The sequence below is a fragment of the Zootoca vivipara genome, chromosome 3 (genome assembly GCF_965207765.1).
Source record: "Zootoca vivipara chromosome 3, rZooViv2.hap1.1, whole genome shotgun sequence".
NCBI lineage: Eukaryota > Metazoa > Chordata > Lepidosauria > Squamata > Lacertidae > Zootoca > Zootoca vivipara.
Genome location: NC_142586.1, coordinates 26,405,289 through 26,418,004, shown reverse-complemented (window position 1 = coordinate 26,418,004; position 12,716 = coordinate 26,405,289). Strand labels below are relative to the sequence as shown.

The window sequence follows — 12,716 nt, the reverse complement described above, 5'->3', positions numbered from 1 at the left end:
TAATCAACACCCTCCTCTTTTATATTTGGCTGTTCGCCAGGTTGGAAGTCTTCTATTTCATGACATTTCCAGAATTACATGCTTAGTAAAACAGCAACAAAAACCTTCTTGGCCAAACTGGGCATCTATGCAGATGTGTGTAAAATTATCCCAGTGCTTCCCCACCTTTTTTGGGAGGGGGAGCCGCTTCCTTAAATGATGCCCATGTATTCTTTTCCTCCCTTTAGCCCACCCTTAAAGGCATTCTCTCCAGGTAGAGTTTAAAATAAACATCTGAAAATGCTTGCTACTATGCTGGAAAGGGCATTATACATGGGGAATGCAGTTACAATTTCAAATTACTCACAGGAACTATTATTAGAGTTGTATATACCCTGCAGTCAGTCTCTTCCTACAACTTCTGATGGCAGCAATTAACTTTACTCTTCTCTTAACTTGTTCATAAACAGAGGACACTCCCTTCTGTAACTGTTTCATAATGTTTATGGGCTAGATTACTAGTTCCACAGGGCATATTTTTAAAAATAGACTAACCCTAACCACATTTACTGGCAAACGAGTGCCCCAGTGGCAGAGCATAGGGTAGTTTGATTTCAAAGGCTTAGGAATCCAAAGGTCTGTGCCTCTCCTTGCTAAATTCTGTACGCATAGACTCCGGGTTTAATCACATTTACTCGAGAGCAAATCCCCCCATCAAACTTAATGGGATTTCAGAATAAACCCGGTGAACATGATTGCACTGCTAACCCCTTGTTAAGTGTGCCTACAGGAAAGGCCGACCTTCCAGAGGCCTTCTCGGTAGTGGCACCCACGTTGTGGATGTCAAGGAGATGTGTAACTATAACCTTTAGAAGACATCTGAAGGCAGCCTTGTATAGGGAAGCTTTTTAGGTTTAATGTTTTATTAAGTTTTTATATGTGCTGGAAGCCACCCCGAGCAGGCTGGGGCAACCCAGTCAGATGGGTGTGGTACAAATAATAAATTATTATTATTATTCCATGAAGCAAAATGGGAATTGGTGTCTCCTGCACCAACTACTTCCACTGTCGGAGTGCCCTGGCTCTCGCCAAACTTAGCGGCAGCCAGGGTGGCACCTCAAGTCATCGCCGCTCGGCTTCTCTGTGTGCCAGAGAGCCTCCACCCAGTGCCAGATTAAACCCTGTGGAGGTCCCTAGGCATTTGAAATCTTGGGAGTCCCCCCACCCGCTCCTTGCAAATTATCTCCTAATACATGTACTTGATTGCAATTTTCTTTCAAGACCAAATCAGTATTATTTTGATGCGTTGTCGCGGGACCTCTAAAAGGTCTGTAAGCCGGTGCCGACTGCCTATTTGGTAATCTGAAGCTGCCTCCGCCTCACTTGGCAGTGGTGGGGCAGTCAGAGCACTGACTGCATACAGTCATATGGCATAAACGTGTTATATGGGATATAGCTCTTAATGATAAATTAACATGTGCCGTTAAAGTAAGATGGGGAATATGCAGGAGAAATGGTTTTGAGGAGATATGGAAGGTGTTTGCAGAATCTGTGCTGTTATAACAGGAAAGGGGTGAAACCATCGCAGGAGGTGCTGAAATTTTGGGAGGTTGTATAGTTATAATGGAATGGTCTCAGTCAGGGCCAGATTTAGGTTTGATGAGGCCCTAAGCTACTAAAGGTAACGGGGCCCTTTATATGTCCAGCTGTCCTTTGTCAACAAATTGTCACTGTTTTTTTGTGTTGACTATATGGTAATTTAGGTATCTAAAGCCATTTGCATGTAACAAAATATGTATTTTACCAAAGTAATTGTTTACCTTATCTTACGGTATATTTTGGAAATGTACATCCAGTTTCTTTCCAGTTTTTTTCCCCCTTAAATTTTTTGGCGGCCCCAAAGCTATAGCTTTGGCGGCCTTAAGCTATAGCTTGTTTAGCTTATATGTAAATCTGGCACTGGGGTGCACATATTTATTTTTATTTATTTATGATTATTACTATGTTTATTATTAATATTATTACTATAATAATATAATATTTTATGATTAGTAAAATAATAAAAGGGTGGAAAGAACTTCCCAGAAAATATATATACAGGTGAAACTCAGAAAATTATAATATCGTCAAAAGGTGCATTTATTTCAGTAATGCAACCTATTATTATTTATTTTTCTTTTACTTTTTACAAATGCTCTCTTTTGGAAATTCCACAGTAATAAAACAAATACTGTAGTTACAATAATACAAAAATAAACAAAAACAAAAATCGCTATTACATCTCATTAATTACATTCCATTTATAACTGACCCGCCTATCGACAAATAATTACAATTACAACAAATAAAGGCTTGACATATCTTGCTTTGCATGTCATGCATCTATCTTATATACTGCATTGGTTTCACCTTTTAAGTTGCATTACTGAAATAAATGCACTTTTCGACGATATTCTAATTTTCCGAGTTTCACCTGTACAAAAAATAAACGTGTTATATAGATTGTTTCCTTTTTAACTTCTCTGAGGGTTTTTAATCCCCTCTGACCAAGAGCTGTATAATATCAATGTGATGAAATAAAATAAGGAAGGTGCCACAGGGCTCTTTGTTGTATGTACTGTACAGTAAACGGAGAGGTCGGGTCCCCCTCTGTGGAGCTGACATGGGCGTAGCCTGGATTTTTGTTCTGCGGCGGCGACAAAACCTCAAATTTGTATTGATTTAGAGTGGGGGGGGCATTGGCCACCCCCATGACCCCGGACACGGGGCAGACCCAGCCCAGCAGAGCGCGCCTCCTGCCCCCCCCCCGGGCGTTCAATCTCTCCGCTCTCAGCCTCGCCCGCCTCAGCCGGAGGAGGAGGAGGAGGCCAGCCGCGCCCACGTGACCGCGCCGAGAACGGAGAGAGGGGCGGAGAAAGCAAGATGGCTGCCGCCGCTACTCTCGGGGTGTGGTGAAGGTGGAGGAGAAGCTCCAGACCCTCGCCGGGCTCTGAGGCGGCCCTGACGCTGCCACTACGACCACCTTCGCCCTCTTCCTCCATCTCTAGGGTCTCCCGTTCTTGCTGGTAAGGGGAGTTGGATGGGCGAGGGGTCTCCAGGGGAGGGTGGGTGGTCGTGTGAACCTGTCAAAACAAAGGGAAGTGGAGCCGGCACCGCCCAGCATCATCTTCCTGCTTCCCATCCCTTCCCCAAACCCCACCACCTCGCTGTCAGAATAGCGGTGGTGGTGGTGAGGCTGGTTGTCGCTGCCCAGTTACTTTTGGAGGAGTACAGTTTGCTGCTTTAACCTCTTCAGTGTGCATTTCTTCCGCCCCCCCCCCACTCCTCGATGACGTCCCCGAACGTGTGAATGTTTTGGACGCGCGACTGGGTGGCTTCTTCAGTCCCTGCTTGTTTGCGGTGTCAGTCAAAAACCCGGCGAGTTGCCGTTGTCTTGGGGGGTGAGAAATTGTAGGAAAATGGGGTCGCTGTATTAGGCTGAAATCATGCACTTGTTTACCTGTACTCAGTGGGGTTTATTTCTTTACCTTTCCTCCCTTTTATTTCTTAGTAGATGTGCGTGTGGTGGGTTGTGCTGTGTCACAGAAAACACAAGTCTAACCAGTGTATTTTGGGGTATAAATCTCCCCGTTCAGCCTTTAAGGAGCCACTGTTTTTTTGTTTTTTCCTAGTGGGAAAGAGTAATTGGTTTTCCCTAAGGAAACAAAACAGACAAGTAATCCCATCTACTATGGGATATCATTGTAAACCTGTTTAAAAGCAACAGTCTCAGATTTAACTGTGTGTGTGTCCTTGCATGCCTACTCATAAGCAACACCTAATGAGTTAAATCAGCCTTACTTCCAGGTAAGTTTATTTCATTGCTGCTTTATTGTAGCCGTATCAGCCTTACCGGATTTTGGTACAATACTGAAGGACATATTGAAGCTTATTCTCAAAGGAGATGCTGTCTAACGAAGGTTGATGGCTGAATTTTTTTAGCATTGTTATCTTAAGATTTTTTTAAAATTCAGAGAATAGAATTCATACTATTGGCAGTGTGCTAGATGCTGTGCAGACACAGTGTCTAGTAGTTGATTTGTAGTTTAAGAAATGCAAGAATGAAAGTGAATAGAGAAATGGCTGGAAGCTTCCCAGGTTTTATATGTGCCCTGAGTTTTATATGTGCCCTGGGCTTTTTTTTAGAAGATGAAAAAGTGGAATTTCAAAAACGGTACATGGTAAGTATGAACAATAATGCTTGCCAGCTCCAGTTAAGTATGTGGTGTTTGAATGGTATTCCATTATTCGTATGGGTGGGTAGAATGATATATTGTGATAAAAAATATCACTGATTGTGATTACAGTAATTCCTTTATTTTTAATTTTTATTTTCATGCAATTAGCTATCTATTTCATTTTCTTGTAGCTGGATAATAACTGGAGAATATTGACTGAATTACAGTTGTAGAGGGAATTAAAGTGTTGAGGGGTGGGGAATTCAAGAAAAGGGAAGCAACAGTGTTCTATAAGAATTTGTGAAAATGAACGATTAAGAATGAAAAGAGTAGCATGAATTATTTTGAAAGCGGTGAACCTGGTTATTACTTCTATATTTCACTGGGGAATCATTGTACAGTATAGGGTTTTCTGAGATGAATACATCCAGTGTTTAAAATTTAAATGTTCCTGAGGTTGTTAATAATTATGCAGTGTTTTTAACAGTCTGGTGTTGGCCTCTTCATATTCACTTATTTATACATATTTGTAGAATTTTTATCCTTCTCTGACCAAAAAAGATCCCCAGAGTAGTTCTTCCCTAGTGAGATGTGCCTGGTGCTAAAATTAATATTTTTTTGGCTTCAGGCAAAGACTTTTCTCTCCTCTTAGGCATTTGACACTTAATCTGCTGGGCGTTTAAATTGGTCTGTCTTCTGCTGGTTATGAGATGTTGCTTTTAGAATTGTGTTGACAAATAATAATAATAATAATAATAATAAATTTTTATTTATACCCCGCCCTCCCCAGTCAAAAACCGGGCTCAGGGCGGCTGACACCAACAGAACCACAATAAAACATAAAAACAATTAATTAAAATACAGATTAAAATACAGTATTAAAATTTAAAGTGCAGCCTCATTTCAAGTAGGCCATAAGTGGCTGACACCAACAGAACCACAATAAAACATAAAAACAATTAATTAAAATACAGATTAAAATACAGTATTAAAATTTAAAGTGCAGCCTCATTTCAAGTAGGCCATAAATCCAAGCCATGAGGGAGAAAAACACAGGGGTCAGGCTGAGTCTAACCCAAAGGCCAGGCGGAACAGCTCTGTCTTGCAGGCCCTGCGGAAAGATGACAAATCCCGCAGGGCCCTGGTCTCCTGGGAAAGAGCGTTCCACCAGGTTGGGGCCAGTACTGAAAAGGCCCTGGCTCTAGTAGAGGCCAATCTAGCCATCTTATGACTCGGGATCTCCAGAATATTATTATTTGTGGACCTTAAGGTCCTCCGCGGGGCATACCAGGAGAGGCGGTCCCGTAGGTACGAGGGTCCCAAGTCGCATAGGGCTTTAAAGTGGTTGGTTGTTGCCGCCTCTGTTTTTAATTCTTGTATATTGGTTTTTTTGGTATCAGGTGGCTATGAAATAGTATAAATAATAAATAATTAGAGATCAATAGGGAGACAGCTCAGACTTACAGTCCAAAACATAATACAAGGGGAGGGCTGGCGGGGAGGAGGAAAAAGTCAACCCAGGCCCTAAGTATTAGTTACAAACTCATAGAACGAACAGCTCAAATTGGAACTATTTTAGAGAGATGATGAGCCAAAGGTCTCTGCGCTCTGAGTTGGGCTAATAGTGGCCCTGCTTTCACTCCCTCTCCTATAGTCCGATGAAATAACTTTTGCCAGGTAACAAATCATGGAGGGAGGAATATAACTGAATGCATTATAAATGATTGTGTTGTACCTGTATAGTGTTCTTACTAATGGCACTTGTGTGTGTGCTAGGTCTATTTGTAGCCTTGCAGATCAGTGAGTGATTGTGTACATTCTCTGAGCTTTTTTATTATTAGGAAGCACCCATGACTGAATAATAGAGAAGGCCTTGGATTGTGTTTGCGGTTAAAGGATCTTGGATAGTAGGATTGGGAGAGACCCTACATAACTATTTATTTTAAATATTTCTAAAACACCCAATAACAGTTTCTCTGGGCAGGGGTGTTACTTAGTAGACAGTCAAGTAGTGTAGAAATGAATTTCATGGAAGATGGAAATGGGCATGGCACATGCTGGCCCATCCCATCTCCTTGTGTAAATCAGTTTGAACATGGAGAGAAAAGGCTTTACCTCTCTCTCCACTCATGCATATAGGGCCTAAATGTGGAAATACTCAAGTTATGGTAAGTGTGTGGCCCCTCTTGTGTTTTCTACAGTGCTTGACTAACTGCCCAGGACATCTAAGGCAGTTTTATATGTTTGTATTGGGTAGTCTGAATATACTACTGCTGGGTGAAGCCGCCATTGTGGTCTTGATATTGATACATCACCCAAGCCTAGTACTGTACTATATATCCTAATGAATAAAGAAATTAACACCTTAGGAATGTGTTTGCTAGAGTGCATTTTCCCATTTTGAGCTATGTATAAGTGTTGCTAACGCAGGAGAAGAATTGAAATTGGGGGGGGGGGCAACGACAAATGAGTGTTCCAGCCATTGCAGGTTTGGGATTTCTGTTGAGGAAGGCGCTGATTTAAGCTTTGGGTGTGAAAACTGTATTTGATGCTGCTGAAAACCATCCTAGATAGGACAAAATCAGATGATGCTTTGACTTATGGTAAGACTTTGTCATCAAGCAATGATAGGAAAATTATGAGCTTTCTCCTAGTCAGAAGCAGAAATCCTAACAATAGCACTTCCTTTTGAACTATTACACACAACACACACACACACACACACACACACACACACACACACTGACCCATCATCCGGCAAATCTTAATGAAGAGCATGTACAACGCCCCTTTGTGAACCCTGCTAAAACTTCCTTAGCATTCCTGAAGCCTCTGGGGTGGTGTGATGGCACTAATGGTTTTAAAATTGGAGATAAGTATCCATTCTGCATATTGCAGAGAGATGACTGCAGAATCTGCAGTTGGATCTGATAGGTTGTAAATGGATCTGAACAGCAGGTATCACCCAGGCCTAACTGGTATTGTCTGCCTCTGTCCTAGACCTAGGACAGAGTTGTAGTTGTGTCTGTAGTTGTTGGTATAACACTTATCCCTGTTTTCAGTCGAAATATAGTTACTGATTTCTAATATCTTTGTACTTGGAAGTTTCAGTTGCTCTTTCAAAAAGTTTCTCTTAGTCTTTAAGGTGCAACAATACTGATTTTTGTTTTTGCTGCAATAGATTAATTAACATGGCTACCCATCTCAAAATGGTTAGAAATGAGTTTGTGTGGCCATGGTGGACTTTCAGGTGTAGCATATGACTTGCAGTAATTGACAGATGGAAACACAACAGACCATAGTGCAGAAGCTTCCTTTGATGTGCAGCAGTATGTAACTATTTTAAGAGTTTTCTAGGAAGTTGCATAGTGGACTGTTTACATGGCAATTTTTAGAAACTGTTAATTATGAATAAGGCAAGCAGAATATGGCAATTACTTGGAATAGCATGGTTAAGAAGTAAGTGTTGTTGTCGAGAGTTATTATCTTTCAACCTTTTCCATCTGTCTTAACGGCAAGTTAGACTGCTGTGAAATTCTTCTCCTGTAAAAGGAGTCCAACGTGTAACCATGCTAAAATCTGTTCTATATTCTATTATTCCAAGCTTATAACAAGCAGTATTAATATTTCACAAACAGTTAATACTAAGACTCATTGTAAATTTCAAAGGAAATCTAGAATAACTGAAAGTGCAATCCTTCCTACTTGGAAGTCAGCCCCATTCATTTCAGTGGGACTTGCTTCCAGCCAGGTAAATGGGTATGGGACTGCAGTGTGAAACTATGTCAAAAGCCTCCTCCATCTGAGCTATTGGAGGTGGGAAAATCCTGGTATTTAAGTTGGCTGATAAGTTTGGAAATATCTACAGTAGTACAAAAAACATTATAAAGTGCAGTATGGTCAAATCTGTATCCATGTATGCAATCTTTTTATGTGAAGATTTGTCAAAAATACACCCCCCCCCTTGCAACAAATCCATAAAAGTAAGAGTCTAAAATTAACTTACGGTACTTCATCATTGCATATATGTGGCTGAGGGCAACATACGTTGATGACACTTCCTGGACTTTTGTGCAGGTTGCTTTTATGTGGAACTGTCTGTGGACAAACGCCGGCTCCTTCGGCCTGTAAAGCGATATGAGCACCGCAACCTCAGTCATCTAACTGGACTTAACTGTCAGGGATCCTTTACCTTTACCTTTTTAAGGCAACATAAACACGCTGTAAATGTTTACAGCATGTTTTTCAAAAGCATTTTACTTCTCCCTTTTTATTTAAATGGAATTGGTACAGTGCTCTTGATATTACATAGGTTCAGCCTGTCTTGCAATTTATATTGAATCTCAGGCAGTTGTGAATGTTGCCATTTCAAAACACATGCTGTGCGATATCACATACGTGTGATTCTTTCAGGAATTTGTTTTTGACTTCACTGATGTGTTTGTGTTTTAATGGTGATTGTTTGCTTCCAGTTGCTTAGAATATCATCTTCATCACCATTGCCTTGTTACATTTTGTCTATTCTAGCAAGCCCCCACTACCATTGTACAATATTTTTTTTGTGTATAATAGTGACTGGGCCACATGCCTCAGTGTCTGAAGCTGAAGAGGAGAAAGGTGCTGAGAGTAGTTGCCAGGAATAAATTACATGGTATGGAAGTTGAGAAAGAAGGCATCCTTGAAAGTCATTAATTTACTGCATGTTTACTCACCTGTTTCTTTCTTGTTCACCTCTTCCGTTTGTCATTCTGCTGCTTTACTGGCTCTAGTCATTAGAACCATTTTGGATATCTCCCTGATCCTGTTTGCAGAATCATTGTGTTATAGTCTGATAGAGATAAACACAGAAGGTATGGTAATGGCATATAAGGGTTTGTTACAAATCTCTGGTAATTGAGCCTATTCAGGTGGCTTTGCTTATCCTTAAAAGTCGGAAAGGGTTGGAGGGTGAATTTTGATCTAATACTATTTCTTGTATTGTGAAAATAATGATGATGATGATGATGTTTTGGAGAACATCTGGGATAGCCTCACAGTGATGGTGGGGAGCAGAAAGATAGATGGCATGAGGAAAGAGATGAGAGTTTATTTTCCACTTTGAGTTACTGCTCGAGGTGTGTTACTGCTTGCCTTGGTCGACCAGGTGAGCAGCAAACTGCATACCATAGCTGATAAAGATATTATGTGCTCCACTGGTTAAATTCAGTTGTCCATTTAACCAAAACTAGTAAGTTTAACAGGTCAAAAATAATATTTCACCTAAGCATGGCTAATTCACTGAGAGTAGACTAGAGACCAAATATGACTACCAGAACATGCTAACATGCAATAGAGGTGGGTTGTTGTTTTTTTACTCCATATGAAGTTGGAGACCTATGGGGTGTGTTAAGAGCACACAAAGGCTCAAAGCTTTTATGACTGAATAATCTGTTAAGGCCATCTCTAAGATTATCCCACAAAACAGTAAGACTTCTCTTAGACAGGAAGTGCAAAGTTACAAACACCAGCTTACCTCAAATGCTGCCTCAGCAGCTGGACTTTCTGCCCTTCAGGCTTCTGTTTTCATTCATCTGTACCATATTGCCTTAGGGTCAGCAATCTAAAGATTGCGTCACCTATAATGCATATCCAAATGCTTTTACTCACATCTATGAAATCTTTTGTCAACCTTAGCTCCTTGTTTCTCTACAGATGTTGTTGTCAACCTTAGCTCCTTGTTTCTCCACAGATGGTAACATGTATGGCTGATAAAACCCCACAGTGTGCACACATCGGTCTCTCTCTCTCTCTCTCTCTCTCTCTCTCTCTCTCTCTCTCTCTCTCTCTCTCTCTCTCTCTCTTTTTGCAGGGGGGACTATCTATCCTAACAGACTGTTGAAGGAAACATTATTTCCACATTACTGTAGCATCAGTCGCTTGCGGTTTATATTGAAGTTGCAGAGTAAAGCAAGTGACATTAAAGAGAGTTCTTTACCGACTCAGCAACTAAGTTATCACAGGACTTTGAAATGTGCAAAATGAATTTATAGCAAAGCAGCAATTGCGCCTCACTTTTAAACAGTGTAGATGCTGGAAGCGTAGGTAGCATGCTTCCAGAAACCACTTTCAAATCAAGGCTTGGTAGTCTAATTAGGGGAAAGTTGACCCAGGTATCCAATCTGAACAGGAGTGCAAAAATGGTGAAATTATGTGATGTTTTCTTCTCTGTTTAGGATAGCTAGAAATGTTTTCAAAGCAGTAGGTAGTAGCTTTGTAAGAAGGAGCCAGTGCCTTTCAAGGGCTGTGAATCCAGTTTTTACTGACAATTTCAGATGAAATACATGTTTTATCTCTCAAATTGTTGTGTAAAAGTTTGTATGGTACCTGGTTATGCTTGGGTGTGGTAGGACACAGAATAGAGGGACCTGACCTAGTTAGAGAAGTTAGTTATTGCTGCTCATCTCAACAGTTACGTGCATACTGGATAACTGAGAATATATGACCCAATAGATGTCATGTAGGAAGATCCATAGTATTCTGGGGAAGGTGTGTTAATTTTTTTTATACCGGGTAGTTGTTGCAAGTTACGTGCATGACAGAAATTGCAGACGGAATAAAAGTGTGCATGCACATGAAAGCTCATACCTATGACAAACTTAGTTGGTCTCTAAGGTGCTACTGGAAGGATTTTTTAATTTTGTTTTTACAAACCCAGTTACTAATCAAACATTTACCCCAAAATAATTTGTAATATAAATTATAGTTCTTTTCAGCAAATTTTCTATCTTTATGATTATGTCTCTAATGCACTGCCAATTTTACTAGACAAATTACCTCCATAGCTCCAAACGGCCATTCTCTCAGAGTTTTCTGCTTTGCTTGCAAATGTGAGGCTTGCAACCATGAAAAAATACAGAACAGGCCATATAAGTTCACAGCAATTAGTAATCTTAAACAGGTAAGATGGCAGGGCAGAGATCCTGGGTTTATATTAACCAGCCATCAGTGGTTTTGATGCTGCTTTTAAATTAAACTAAAAAAGTAACATACTTCTGGATCTGTATGGTGTAATATGTGTTATAAGAATTTTGAGGTCATATCTATATATATATAATAATTGTTCATAAAACATGTACATGAATGTACAGAAACATGTCTGAAGCAGCACAGGAAAACAGGCCTGACTGACACCATTTTGACTCTCTCTGACCAGGTGTTCTTCTGCAAGGAAGAAGTGGGGTGGGGGGAACCTTCTCATTGTCTCAGGAATTAAAGTGATAATCCCTGGCATCCTGATACCTGAGTGCCAGACAAAAGGTTGTGATTAACTTGGCTGGGAAACAGGGAAATGTAAATATCTCTCTCTTTTGTTGATTAGGTTTTGGGGGCAGGGGGCAGGGTCCAGACTGCTCAGATTACTGCCACCAGACCTCCCCTTTCATGATGTACCTATGATGAATCTAGGGAGAGGGGTCTTGGGCTACACCCCTTCTGTGACATATGGATGATGCTTCTGGGGGGTGGGCTGAAACCAATTTCAAATCTCTTTTTAAGGGCAAGACATCTTTGTTTGGGGTTCCTTCCTTGTTCTCCTGTGTGAGAGGAAGGACCCTGTTGCAACAGCAAAAATAAAAGTGCCTTGCTTCGTACGTCCTGGTTTGGTCTCTGTCATTTGGTGGGCAGGAGACGCTTAAATTCGTCTGCTTGCCTGGATCCTTGAGCTCTCCCTGGGTCAAGATCCATTTCTCTGGTTTCATAGGAACCAGCTTAAATTTTACAACATATGCATAGTTCAACATTGTCCTGAAAACTGGTTATTTCAGTTTGTTATAAAAATCAGTTTCTCCCCAAATTTGATCACCTGTGCTTTTCCTTCTGTAGTTGTAGAATGTTAGCAGAATTGCAGTCCAGGCATTTTTTCCCTCTTGCTAATGATGGTACAGTTGGAGACTTTCTAAGAGGAAGCAAAGCTTATTTTAGCTGATTTCAGGTAGCTCACTTAAGCTTGTCTTCTAGAATAGTTTATTTTCAATATCCCAGAGTAGCTAAGAGAGTAGTATAATGTTGCAGTGCAGTTCATTATTATACCCTTATTGCAGCCTTGTTGACAGTTAGTAGTTTACAGAAACTCTGCAGTGTAATCCATAGTTAATATTGCAGATGAAGTGGGGCTGAGACTGGTTTAGATTCCTGTTCATATACACATGCCATGCGTGAACACACACACACTTCTCAGGTTGCAGTAAATTGCCCCCTGTGACCTCCTTCCAGGCTAAATCAAGGAACTCAGTTGCATGCAGAAAACTTCTATTCCTTTAACTTGCATGCAGACCGGTTTCACTTTAAAATGTTCAAAACATGGGAACGGGAAGTATATATGAAGTAGGACCCAAGTTAAAGCAGAGATTCCTGCATTTGATGCTAGCTTTTGTTTTTTCAGCTTCCTGAGCTACAATGGCAGGTTACTGATGCACACCATGGATAAGGCTGCATTATTATTTTGCAGGTCCTTGCTTGGAACTCATTCTGAGTACTGATCCT

General features: G+C 40.7%; 1 protein-coding gene across 5 annotated transcripts in view; it reads left to right on the top strand.

The window, feature by feature from the left end:
• The first annotated feature begins 2,762 nt into the window (after positions 1-2,762).
• KIDINS220 (kinase D interacting substrate 220) overlaps positions 2,763-12,716 on the top strand; it is a 60,733-nt gene continuing 50,779 nt past the window's right edge. For 4 of the 5 annotated variants that reach the window (XM_035109887.3, XM_088665709.1, XM_035109886.3 and 1 more), the window contains exon 1: positions 2,763-3,044. The gene's annotated coding sequence lies outside the window, so the exon portion shown is untranslated. Of the gene's footprint in view, positions 3,045-4,164; positions 4,200-12,716 lie in introns of all 5 variants that reach the window. The other variant, XM_088665708.1, reaches the window with a different exon arrangement.